This window comes from Apodemus sylvaticus, chromosome 13, assembly GCF_947179515.1.
Source record: "Apodemus sylvaticus chromosome 13, mApoSyl1.1, whole genome shotgun sequence".
In the NCBI taxonomy this organism is placed as follows: domain Eukaryota; kingdom Metazoa; phylum Chordata; class Mammalia; order Rodentia; family Muridae; genus Apodemus; species Apodemus sylvaticus.
The window spans coordinates 21,363,696-21,376,861 of NC_067484.1; the positions used below are offsets into that span (position 1 = coordinate 21,363,696).

The window sequence follows — 13,166 nt, forward strand, 5'->3', positions numbered from 1 at the left end:
GTAATTCAGGGAATCCTTCATAAAGCAAATAATTCCATTATGGGGATAATCACCCTCAAATCTAGTTCCCGATGAAAATGAAATGTTCAAATATTGAAGGCTCTAATTTTTCTAGATTCTAACTGGATGTTTGGTTATTTTCAGGTTCTTTGTGCTCCTTTAAGATTACAATCATCCTGTTCATTGTCTCTCATTGCCAGAAGAAAGGCATAAAAATATTTGAAAGCTAGAACTGCATTATTGAAGACTGTCCAGTTCACTTGTAAGAAATCCTTCTTCTAAGCGAAGGAATTATAGTTTCCTCAGAAGCTAGCTTCAGGGATATCAATGATTATTTGGCCAGGTGGTCTGGGGAAGATTATTGATCATATCAGTTGGTTTACACAAGTGTAAACATGGAAATGGCGGGGCTAAAGAGACAGCTCAGAGGCTAAGAACACATAATGAAGCACATAACTGGGGCCTTCCAGAGGGCCCCAGTTCAGTTTTCAGCACCCGTGTTGGACAGCTCTCAACTGCCTTTATCTCCAGCCCTGCAGGATCCACTTCCCTTCTAGCCTCTCTCCTCATCTGTACTCACATGCACAAAGCCCCACAGAGACACATACATGCATAGAATAATAAATAAATCTTTAAAAAATAAAAATGGGGGACCTAGGGAGAGGGCTGAGCCGTTAAGAGCATTTGGATGCTTTTCCTTGAGGATACAGGTTCAATTCTCAGCACCCTCATGACAGCTTACAACTAACTTTAATTTCAGCCCCAGAGGATCTGATGTCTACTGACTTCCATGGGCACCAGGCATGCACATGGTGTGCGTGCAGGCAAAACACCAACACATAAAATGACAATGACGACGATGATGATGATGATAAATTAAAATTCTTAAATGGGAATGATAATGGTGCATATTCTTAAGATTGACTTAGTGATCAATATACTAACAGCAGTGCCTACCACATCAGCTGTTATAGATACTGGCAATGGTGTTATCAGCAGATGGTGCTAGCCCAGCTCCCTCTTCAGGAATGACTGGTTGTCACACACTGAGCTGTCTTCTAGTCGAGGAGAGTGAATGAACGCATGGGCGTGTAGCTAAGAGTGCGGAGACACCTTTGCACTGTCAGGGAAGTGCGAAACGGTGGAAAGCAGAGTGACACTCCCTCAGAACACTAAATATTGCCACATGACCTCACAATTCTGCCTCTGAGCAGACATGCCCGGTAGGAAAACTCTGTTCCTCCAGGTTGAAGCCTACTGTTCACCAGACTTCTGAGCTTGGCACATGACGGAGGGCTCCCTTTGTGGGCGGGGCTTCCCTGTCTCTAACCTTGTCTGGGGAGTTCAACCCCCACACCCATCTCTTCCTGCAGAATGTCCTGTAGCCTTGGTGAAGATTATAGGGTCAACTTCCTTTCTACTGATAAGAACCAGTTCAGCTAGCACCTGAGATTCCTGAAATGCTAGTGAGGCATTTCAGTTCCCTAAGCCTTCAGCCAATGGCCATTGCTTATCCTGAATGGTCCTACCTCCTGTCCCCCAAATTATATAAACCTTGAATCACCCCAAGTAAAAGTTGGTCAGCTTCCCTGAAGCTAGTCCTGGCATTTCTTCTTCCCGGTGTGTGTGTACTCACAGGGCTTCCAAACCCCTGTCCACAGCCTCTGCTCCCTTTGCCCTCATAAACTGATATTGGTCAACAATCTCCCAAAGCAGGGAGGGTCACACCCTCCCCCAAAGATCTGAAAGAAGTATTTGTGCACGCGTGTTTATAGCAGCCCGTCTACAGCATCCAACTAGCAATGTAAGGCTGACCAATACATATTTGTTGTTAGCAAAACACCTTCATCGCATGTTCTTTCATGTGCTTGCTTTAGCAAAACATCCTATGTCTGCTTCAGCTAAACATTCCTTCACGAGTCTGCCTTAGTTTTTCACCTGTGTCCACTTTAGGAGAACACTCTTTCACATGCTGGCTCCAGCAAAACACCATCCAAAACAACTGACCTTTCAAAGAGCACTTGAGTTTCCACTTCTCTCTCTCTCTCTCTCTCTCTCTCTCTCTCTCTCTCTCTCTCTCTCTATCTCTCTTTCTCTCTCTCTCTCTCTCTCTCTTTCTCTCTCTTTCTCTCTCTCTCTCTCTCTCTCTCTCTCACACACACACATATACACACATGTACATGCATATATATACACACACACAACACTATAGTAATGATCAGCCAGCCTTGAAGAGCAAATGCATGTGACATATATGTGCTAAAATATGGATGATGCATGAGCTATGTATTATTATGCTAAGCAAAATAAGGCAGGAGCAGAAAGACAAGCACTGTATAGGTCTGCTACAAAGGACACCTAAAGACATGGATGATGTCATAGATAAGGGGCACAGAGCAGTGCCTGGCAGGTGGTACCAGAAAGGGATATGGAAGAACATTAGTGTTAATCGGGGATTTATGGGGAAGGGGAGACCTGCTGGATGACCCCAGGGAAACAGACAGCAGAACCAGTGCACACATGAACTCACAGAGACTGTGGCGGCACGAACAAGGCCTGCACAGGCTCGAGCTAGATGGGATCCCCGAGAGGGGAAAGAGGAAAGGGGAGATGGGCTCCCACACCTAACCAAGAGCTGTCCATAACCGAAACAGCTGAAAAAGGAAAAAAATCAAATCTGTCCGATCTAGACTCGGGGAGTATTTTAACTACCCTGAAGGACAGTCTCCACACCCAGAGGTAGTTGGCCGACACAAAACCAACCCAAGGTATTTTTATAGACTTTTTGTATCATTTTGCTTTGTTTGGGCATTTTTGTCTTTTTGTCTTGTCTTTGGGTTTGGTTTGGTTTTACCCATGTCTTTTGCTTCTTAATTTTGATTTTCATGGGTTTTGTATGTGTGCTTCTTGTTTTTGTCTGTTTTCTTTTGAGAGAGAGGGGGGGGGGAGAGAGAGAGAAAGAGAGAGAGAGGAGGGAGGGACAGAGAGGGGGAGATGGGGAGGGACAGACAGCTTAAAGCTGGGTGGGCAGGGAGGGAAAACATGATCAAAATAGATTGTATGAAAAAATTTTCAATTAAAAAATTAGTATTAAATTAATACATTTTCAGTTTTACAAAATGAAGAGTCCTGGGAGAGATGGCAATGAGGTCGGCCACTTAATGCCGTTGATCGGTGACTTAAAAATGGCCGAGATGGATCGGGCTTGATGTCACACACCTTTAATTGCATCACTAGAGGGGCAGAGGCAGGAAAATCTCTGCATTTGAGGCCAGTCTGGCCAATGTAGCGAGTCCCAGGCCAGCAGAGCGACATAGTAAGACCCTGTCTTAAACAAGCAAACAAACAAACAAATGGAATAAAGAAAGGGAAAGGAAACGGGAAAGGCTGAGATAGCAAATTTTATGTTGCGTGAATTCTACTATAATTTTTAGGAAAAAAGAGAGTAATAATGATAAGATTCCAATATTGGGAATTATCCAGGTATTTATCTAGGAAGGGGGGGGGGATGAGGTGAGATAATTGTAGGACTAGAGAGCCAGAGTGTACTCGCGTGGGGCATTTCCATGTGGGAATAGCTTCCTCCGGCTCTCCCCTCCCATCAGCTGTCAGGCTGATGCTCAGGAGGTACTAATATTTCACAAGGATCCCTCCAGCTAATTCCGAGGCCCAGTGGCTTACAAGCAGAAGTGAAGACCAGCATCTGGGTAACCACAGTTCCCAAAGACAGGCCCTGCCCAAAGAGCTGCATCCAAAAATTACAGCCCAGCTGATAACAGGAGACGCGTTTCCACGGTGCTAGGCTAGTCATTAAGTCAGAAGGTGATTATTAGTCTGCTCAGGCAGGAACATCACATCTGACTACTGAAAGTAGCCCCAGACTCAGAGTCCTTCTAGAAAGAGAATAACCTGTAACTAAATGAATGGCATTTTCTACCAATTACAGATGCCCTCTACTGTTGTCATGGCAACGTGCCCACTGAAAGGGTACCTTTGATGAGGCCTGAAGAAAAGGCTTCAAATCTTATCTCCGTGTCAGACCAAATTTGTTTCCTAGGAGTGGGGAGGGGACCGGTGCTGGTGGCCCAGTCAGAGGACCTGCACTGGTTGAGCACCCAGACACTGCATATGAAACCAAGAGCCTGTCTTCTCCTTCACTGGTCCTGTGATCCGGGGCAGTGTCTCAGTTCAGGTCAGCCAAAAGGCATTTCTCCTTATTTTTCTCAACATTTCTTTACTTCTTCTGATTAGCACCCAGGTGACCTCCCGATCCGTTTCCATCCAGTGGTTCGTACATAAGTCCCTCAAGGGCTTCACGTGCCACAGCTTTTTCCAGGCCACAAAAAGCAGCTGATTCCCACAAAGGTATCAGTGCTGAGCGATGCGGGAGCAGGTTGATGCCACAGGAATGTTCCAGAAGAGTTGCTAGTGAAGCAAAACTCCACCAATCAGATCTGATGCTGCTTCTACCTCATGAGCTATTTGAAAAAGCCAGGCGTCCTCTCTTGAAGAAGGACTCATCTCATAAGGCATCCTTGGTGTCAGCTCCTGTTTCACACCTTAGAACCGGAAAAGCTGCCCGATAGCCCTTTCTGGAGAGAGTATGGGACAAATGTATCTGATAACCCGCATCTTTGGAAAAGTAATACACTTGGGGTCTGCTTGTGTCTTGTTCAAAAGAAGGGCAGGAGAAGTCAGTAGATACTCATTGTGCGGAACCCCCAGAGGTGAGGACAGGATGAGGGGTCCTGTGTTCTCAGGTCAGGTCCAGATGGGATCTTGTAGACTAGGCCACCAAGCACTGTGTGTTAAAATTGTCCCTTAACAGCAAACTCTGATGTTCTCTTACTGGGCCAGAGAATACAGCTTAAACTGGCCGTATTTTTTTCCTCTTCCCATAAAGTTAGGTAAGATAACAGCCAGGTGTGGTGGCACATGCCTTTAGTCCTGGTGCTTGAGAGGCAGAAGCAAGTGGATCTCTGTGAGTTTGAGGCCAGCCTGGAGTTCTAGGACATAGTGAGGTCTAGGCTCTATAGTGAGAGACCACATCTCAAAGAACCTAGAGAAAAACAAACACAACAACCAAAACAAAGATAAAGGCTAGCGTTGCTCTGTGTAGCATGACTTCCTATAGTCATACACACATTCTCTCTCCTATAATGCTTTACCAACCTTCTGCTGTGATCTGTGACTTCCCTACTTTTTAGAGAAAACAGAAACTCAGAGTGATTTGGTTTGTTCAAAGTCAAGTAGTTATAAAGATTTGGCTACTGATCCTCCTGCCTCCTGAGTTCAGCCTTGAACCCACTGCACATCACTAACATGACATACTTGATTCTGCCTCCCTCCCTGATTAGGCACCCTTCCCCCAACAATTCCCATACCCGGTCCTGCCAGCTGCCCCATGAACCATGTCGTTAGCATCCTTCTCGACCGCAGCACGTTCAGGTGCCAAGGCCTGTCCTGTCCAGACTGTGCCTTGACACATTTAACCTTGACACCTTATCTTGTTTTTCCTTCTTTTTAATAATTTTAAAATAAAATTTTGTTTATTATTATTGTATGTGCATGATGCACCTGTGTATGTGCAGGGCAGTGGAGGTTAGCAGATACTTCATGGTATCAGATCTCTCCTACCATTGGGTGGGTTCTAGAATTCAACAACACAAGTTGTTAAACTTGCATGCCAAGTGCTTTACCTGCCGAGCATCTTACTGGCTCCATTCTGGCTTGGAGAGGCACCTTTTGCCCAAACAACCACTCTGTCTAGAGTAAATATGTGTTCTTAATTTGATCCCCCCACACCCTCCCCAGTGCTGGGGCTAGAATCTAGATTTTTGGTGCATCTTAGGCAAATGTTAGCTCACTGAAATAACCCCCCTCCCTGAATTGAATCCTATACTGTCATTTCTTTTTAAAATGCCTGGTGTCTTCTGAACTGTGAAGTTCCTTAAGTCTAGATTAATGCACATTTTAATGTGTAGCTGTCATTCTTGATGTCTTAGAATAAACATGCACTAGATGCTAAAAATTGTCATTCAAATAACTCTTTAGGGATTGTCTACAAAGACTGTAGTAACACAGGAAACATCCTTTTAATTTTATTAAGTGAGTAAAATAGGATGCAAACTATACACACAGAGCCATTTCAACTGCTGTTATTACATAGTAAACTACTTGTTCAAAGAAGAGCCCTTCAGGGTGGTGCATGCTTGTAATCCCACTCGGAAGGCAAAACAGACAGATGAGGAGGAGTTCAGGACCATCCATGGCTGCATAGTCTTTGGACTCTAGATTTACACACACACACACACACACAGTCACACAGACACAGACACACACAGAGACACAAACACACACACACACAGAGATACACACAGACACACACACACACACACACACACCAGAGATATATACACAGAGAGATACACACAGACACACACACACAGAGACACACACAGATACACATACAAAGACACATACAGACACACACACACAGACACACAGACACATACAGAGACACATACAGAGACACACACACAGACACAAACAGACACACACACACACACACACACGTGTGTGTGTGTGGCATAAAAGCAGACTATTTGGGGGTAGGAGTGGACCAGTGGAATCGTGGAGAGGAGAGGAAAAATGGTAATTGGCAGGGAAGATACACATAGTACAATTATACATATGAATGAAAAACTTCACAACCAGGCTCATTGTTTCGTATGCACATTAATTTTTAGGTGCATGTTCATGAGGATCTGTGCATGTGTATGGTATGTGTGGGCTCCTGCAGAGGCCAGAAAAAAGAGTTTAATCCCCTGGAGATGGATACAGGCAGTCGTGAGCCCCTCAGCACAGTGCTACAGTCTGAACTAGAATCCTCTGCAAAAGCAGCAAGCACCTTCACTGCTGGGCCATATCTTCAGCCCCTTCGTATGTAAATTTCTAAAAACTAAATTTGAAAGTTATTTAAAGACATTTATTTCATCTTTAGACCATCATTTAAAATGTTCATCTTGGTGAATATATTAAATAGAGAAAGGGAGGAAGGAAGGCTGAGGCAAACATTTTTTTAATTATTATTATTTTAATTAATTATTATTTATTTTTTAATTTATGTATGTGAGTACATTGTAGCTGTCTTCAGACACACCAGAGGGCACTGGATCCCATTACAGATGGTTGTGAGCCACCATGTGGTTGCTGGGAATTGAACTCAGGACCTCTGGAAGGGCAGCCAAATACCCATCTCTCCAGCCCAGAGGCAATCATTTTTAAAGGAGCCTGACCTTTCTGTTGGGTGCCGAGATGTTGGTGCAGATGATCCAGGACCGCTGCTCTTGACACAGAGCCATCGGAGACGTCCAGTGGGGCCTCACACCACCGAGGCCGCAGGTGAACAAAGAGAACCTACTGTGAGTATACCAGCGAGAAGGATGACGTGCTCCTGTTTGCCTCGCCCGGGCGAGAGGGCATGGTGGACTTCGGGAGAAGGTGCAACCTGATGTTCTGAGATGTGGGATGGATCCGAGCTCACAGCTCCTGCAGACCGTCAGCTCCCTACCAGTTGCAGAACTCAGCATTTCCACCTAACAGTTTAATTAATAAATTAGCTATTGTTCTCTGAAAAGTATTAGGAAGGGTCAAAGCAAAATTACTTGGAAGAGTAAGCTCAGAATAAAGCTTTAGTGGACAGGATGTAGAGACCAGTTGAAGGGAGATATTTCTGGAACTTAAAGAGAGAAGGGGTTTTTGGAGAAGATAGCTGCTGGGTTGAACTCCTGTCTGCACCCATATGACCAGAAACAAAGCTAAGGAGAGGTCAAAGGATGCAGAGACCAGGCAGCCATGAGAGGCGCCTCAGGGATCCAGGGATTGGGAGAGGGACCAGGCTGTTCTGGGCACTTCCTTTCAACCTCTCTCCCTCCTCTTCTCCTGTCTTTCCTAGTTGAGCACTTCTTCAGCCTCCTTGGCCACAGGCCTTGACTTAAGGAAGTGTCAGCAGCAATGAGTTCTTCAGTCCCTTCCTTCAGATTCTTGTAAGAAGACACTGGATTGGCTCAATTCGATGGAGCCCAGTCAACCTAGCCATTGGATCAGGTATATATCTCTGGTTTAGTTAGCCTTGGCTACCCCTCCTTCCCTCCCGGGGGACAATAATGCCCTTTCTTTTGAGTGTTGTCTGGCTAAATAAAGAAATAGAGGACAGTAGCTTTTGCAGAGAAGTGTCTATATTTCCCCAATCCCTCATCAAGGTCAAGAAGAGATGATGCTCACGCCACTGACCTGAGGGCTGACCTTTGACTCTCAGCATCCTAAGAAAGGCCTGTTGATACACCGGCCTCTCACTGTCCTTGAATCTTACCTGTCAAAGTCTGCTTGCTTTATGCTCCTGTCTGGGCTCCTTCAAGCCCTTCCTGCAGGTTGAAAGTTTTCCAGGTTGAAAATTCAGCCTCTTGGCCATTGAATCCCACAGCCCCTTTTGCCAAAAGATTGCAAACTTCTTTAAGGGAGATAATCTCAGACATCAGATCCAGGGGTCTCATCTTTCAGATATAAGAACTGAGGCCCAGAAGGAGGCAGAGGCAACGTCACACAGTGAGTGAGCTAGGGTCAGGTATGAGGTACCTGGAACCTCGTAGGCCCCTTGCCATGACTTCTGCAGAGCACAGTCTCAATAAACACTTCTTGATGATGATGATGATGATGATGATGATGATGATGGTGATGATGATGATGATGGTGATGATGATGATGATGATGATGATTTATTTAGCTTTGGCTCCTCTCAAGTTCATAGTTCTTTGCGCATGCCCCTCTCTTACAGATAGCTGCCTCTGGGATCGATTTCCGTCTTCTTTCCCAGCAAGAATGGTCTTTGGGGTTGTGTAATGGGAGCTGATGTGAGGCAGGAGTGAAATTCAACCTGGGTCTATCAAGTCTGTATCTCTCTAGGCCAACACCATCATCACACGGGACAGACACCAGAAGACACCTTCCTTCTCTGGGGTTAGCTAGCACCACAGTACACAGAAGACATTCCAGCTCCCATCAAATGTTATTGCTTTTGCTGTGTTCCCAGGTCAGATCTACATCCCAGGCAAGTTGGGCTTCTGTTGATTTCCTCCCAGTGAGAAAGTCCATTTCCCTCCCTCCTTTGACCATTGCAGTCATCCAGCCCTTGGATCTTCAGTTCACAGAAAGTCACCTTATATGGGTGGCAGGGTGAGGGTGGGAGGGCGTGGGGTGGGAGGAGCTTCATTCCTTTCCCGGGTATCAAGATGGACTCTCAGCTCCTGAAGGCAGCCAGTTTCTCTCCGGCAGAGCCTTTTCTGGCTTCCCAGTGGTCCTCAATCAGTGTGAGGGGGCTGAGGGAATCAGTGTGATCTGGAGTGAAGTGCTTGCTAAGCATGTATGAGGCCCTGTGTTCCTAGAACTGCAAAATAAGTAAATGCACAATGCGTAAATGTGAGACCTGCTGGGGGTAACCACTCACCTGAAAACGCTATGGAGAGAGAGAGCCGAGAGGAGGGCTGGAGGAGAAAGGGTGTAGATTTCTTTAACTAGCATCTTATAACAAAACAACCCCCCCAAAAAACCCAAAAAACCAAAACAAACAAAACACCTCATTCCAACAGTTTCTCGATACAAGTCAGATTCCGACAGTGTAACTTCTCCAGGGCTCTGCGCGCAACTGCTTCTCTGGCCTCTAGCTCGCAGGTGAATGCTGGGTCAACCATAAGGCTGGGAAGGAAAGGCCTGTGCAAGCCAAGCAAGCCAGGCCTTCCCTCTGGGCACTGCTATCTGAAGGATACACAAGGCCTCCCTCCTAAGTCCCCATCCCTACCAACAGGGTCTGTCACCAGAGGCCACATTAGAGAGATCTCTGCAGGAAATGTGGGATGGGGGAGAGAATGCAGAGAGGGTCTGAAGGAATTAGTAACAGTCTAGGAGTTGGGAAGGAGCGGGGATTCCGAAATAAGGCAGTCAGGAAGTAGTCTGATGGCTGTCCACTTGCCAGGGGGAAACAGCCTCGGGCCAGAAGAGTCAGATTGAGGTCTTTCAGAATAGAAAGAACATAGAGAGACCTCAGTCAGCAGCTGGGGAAAGCTCAGAAACAGGCCAAAGTTCCATGAAGGCAGACAGAACTTATTTCCCATTTTAGGATGATGCGCTCGGGATTCCTTCCCACTAAGTCAGCTCTGCTATCTACAGAAAGAAAAAAATACACAGTCATCATTATGGACCAGAAAGATCTCAGTACAGGAAAGGAACTCAATCACATAGCCTTTTTCCTTGGAACAGACCCACAAAGAGACTGTATCACCACTGGTTCCCATAAAGCCAAAGTTGTTGAGTGAGTTCCTCAAGGTTGTACTGTCTAGAAGTTAAATTAGCTAGCCATGGTCACAGCCGCAGGGGATAATGCCAGGATTCAAACTTAGGGGTTAGGTGGACCAAGTTCTCTCTGCTGCGCTCAGTCGCTGCGCAAACTCCGCAGAGCCTCCACACTCCACATTATCTGTGTGCATGTCCTCTTTCCTGCAGGTTTTTTTTTTGTTTGTTTGTTTTTTTTTTTTTTAGCCTTTCCTCACCTCTGAAAGGTGAGGAGACTTACAACCAGGGCAAGGAACAAGCCACAGCTCATTCTCAGTTGCTTTGCAGGTGGTGTGCCTCTCGCTGGATGTGCAAAACCCCACCCTGACAGCAAGGTCAGGGACCCAGAATTGTCTGGAAGGCTAGACTCTGGTACTATTAGCTAATATTTTGGAAACCCAAGAAATCATCCAGATAACAAAAATAACTCACTGCCGGACCAATGAGGCTACTGCTAAGGACAATCCCCGGAAGTCAGGTGCACATGTGTTCCTGTGGTAATGTAAAGAGAAAGTGCTGTGTGGGTGTGTGTGTGTGTGTGTGTGTGTAGGGGGGCAGAGTGGAGGGGGGAGAGAGTGCCTGGCACCCAGACATTTGGCTTACAGCACTCATTCTGCCTTGTACCAGTAGATGGTTGTGGGTGATGGGCTAAGCAGCAATGCAATGTATGCAGTGTGCCCCTGCTGTGTGTGTGTGTGTGTGTGTGTGTATGCAATGTATGCAGTATGCAGTGTGCCCCTGCTGTGTGTGTGTGTGTATGCAATGTATGCAGTGTGCCCCTGCTGTGTGTGTGTGTGTGTGTGTGTGTGTGAGAGAGAGAGAGAGAGAGAGAGAGAGAGAGAGAGAGAGAGAGAGAGAGAAGAGCCCTTTGGTTTTGGTTCAAAAGTCAAAGGAGCCCTCCAGAGGCTGTGAACATATATTCTGTTTTGCTTTCTGCCACTGTTCAAAGCTCACTACAATACAAAATCCCATCCACCACGCCAGGCCCACTGGAAACCCCGCCTCTTCTAGCAAGCTGTCCGGGCTCCTTCTGCCCTCTAGGCTCACTTCCTAGCCACTCCTTCCTTTCTGCAACCCCTCCTACCAGCAGCCTGTCCCCTCTCTGGCCAAATAGCCCGAGTTGCAGAATTAGCTCTCCTCTATTGAATCTAGAGCCTTCCAAAGCCTTAATAGATGCCTGCCCCTTGTTAAAAACCTTAGCAACTTCATTCAGGTACGAGGTCTCCCCCCCCCCCACAATCCCCCATCCCCCACAAGCCCTCCCGCCCCCATCCTGGTTCCATCGTGCTTTAGACTTGTCCCTGTCTTATCTCCTATCCTTTCACAAGATTGTGAAAGGTCCTCCCACAAGATTGAGCTCCTGGAGGGCACAGACTGAGGGCCTTACAGGTCTCTGCATGTCCAGATGGGCTCATTAGATGTTTTACAAATTAATCACTCAAAAGATTTCCTCAGCAGCGCTGTTCCAGCACCTCCAATATGCACCTGACTCCACTTCTTGGTGGAGACATGCAACATCTTATATTTCTCCTGGAGGCTTTGGTGCTATAACCACAGTTTTAAACAAAACAGTGAAGATCAAGTGATGACCGAATTATCCACTGCATCGAATTCTTCCGTCCAGTGTCCCAGCTTTTAGCATGGCCAATGGAAAATTAATTGGTCGCAAAGTGCATATCTAATTACAACATCCCACCCCTGCCCGAGCGATTCGCAAACGTTAATTATAACATATGAATCTCAATGACCGACGGTGGCACTTAATGACACATTAATAACGCCACTTGCCCCCACCCCCAAACCCTGCACCCGCACACACAGAACATCGCTTCCAGAGCATACACTACGCTTTTTCTTATCTGCCATTAGGACAGACTTTACACTTTAAGCGCTTAAGTCCTTATCCTCACAGCCTGCCTGATTCTAAAACCAAGTGTTTCTCGGCAAGTCTTCGCCCTCAGTTCTGTCTCCCACCACAGATGGCCCCGCTAGTGCAAGAGGTCATTGGAGAGCAGGTATCGGCGTAGCAATACTGCTCTGTCTAGGCAATTCAGGCGGTATCCCTGGCTTTCCCCCAGGCTCCCAGCTCTCCAGGGCCCGCCATCCTGGGAAAGAAAGGCGAACTACATTACCCAGCAGGCTCGCCGTCTCCCTCTTTCCTTTCAAGTCTTTGCACGTGGCCGGAGGGGGAGGCGGGGCCCGGACGTCACTCTCCAGCATTCTCTTTCCCTGTGTCAGTACAGGGATCATTTTTTTCCTTCCTCTACTCCCTCCCTCTGCCTGCCCCTCCCTCCCTGTCTCCCTTCCCTCCCTCCCTCCCCTCTCGACTGGGTCGGTCCGCTGAGGTGCCGGAACCCCTCAGAGCTGGGACGCGCCGAACTCCCAGCAGGAGTCCGCTCTTTGGAGCCTGGTCCCTCCCTTCCCCTTCCCTGCCCCCTTCCCCCACCCCCGACGCGGGCTCCGCGCGGCAGCCAGAGGAACCCCGAGGTGAGCATCCCTTGTCCTCCCTCCTCTTTTAGTCACCTCGACTTGCGGGTGGATTCGGGGACCCGGGAAGAGGGCTACGTGACGTGTTCACGATTATAGATAAATCCGGGAAACCCGCTCCAAACAATTCTACCCCTTCCCCCTCCCAGTGCTTTAGCCAGCCCGGTGTCCGCACCCATCCTTAGTCCCCTCCTCTGGGTCTAGTGGGTACCGCTCTTTCCGATCTCGCCCTCTCCCAGGGTTTATCCTGTAGTGGGCCCAGCTCCCCGCGCGGTGGGGACTGTGACACCAGA

General features: G+C 47.2%; 1 protein-coding gene across 1 annotated transcript in view; it reads left to right on the top strand.

The window, feature by feature from the left end:
* The first annotated feature begins 12,601 nt into the window (after positions 1-12,601).
* The window catches only part of Ctif (cap binding complex dependent translation initiation factor), a 266,617-nt gene continuing 266,052 nt past the window's right edge, over positions 12,602-13,166 (top strand). Inside the window, 1 exon segment of the mRNA XM_052155712.1 lies at positions 12,602-12,873. The gene's annotated coding sequence lies outside the window, so the exon portion shown is untranslated.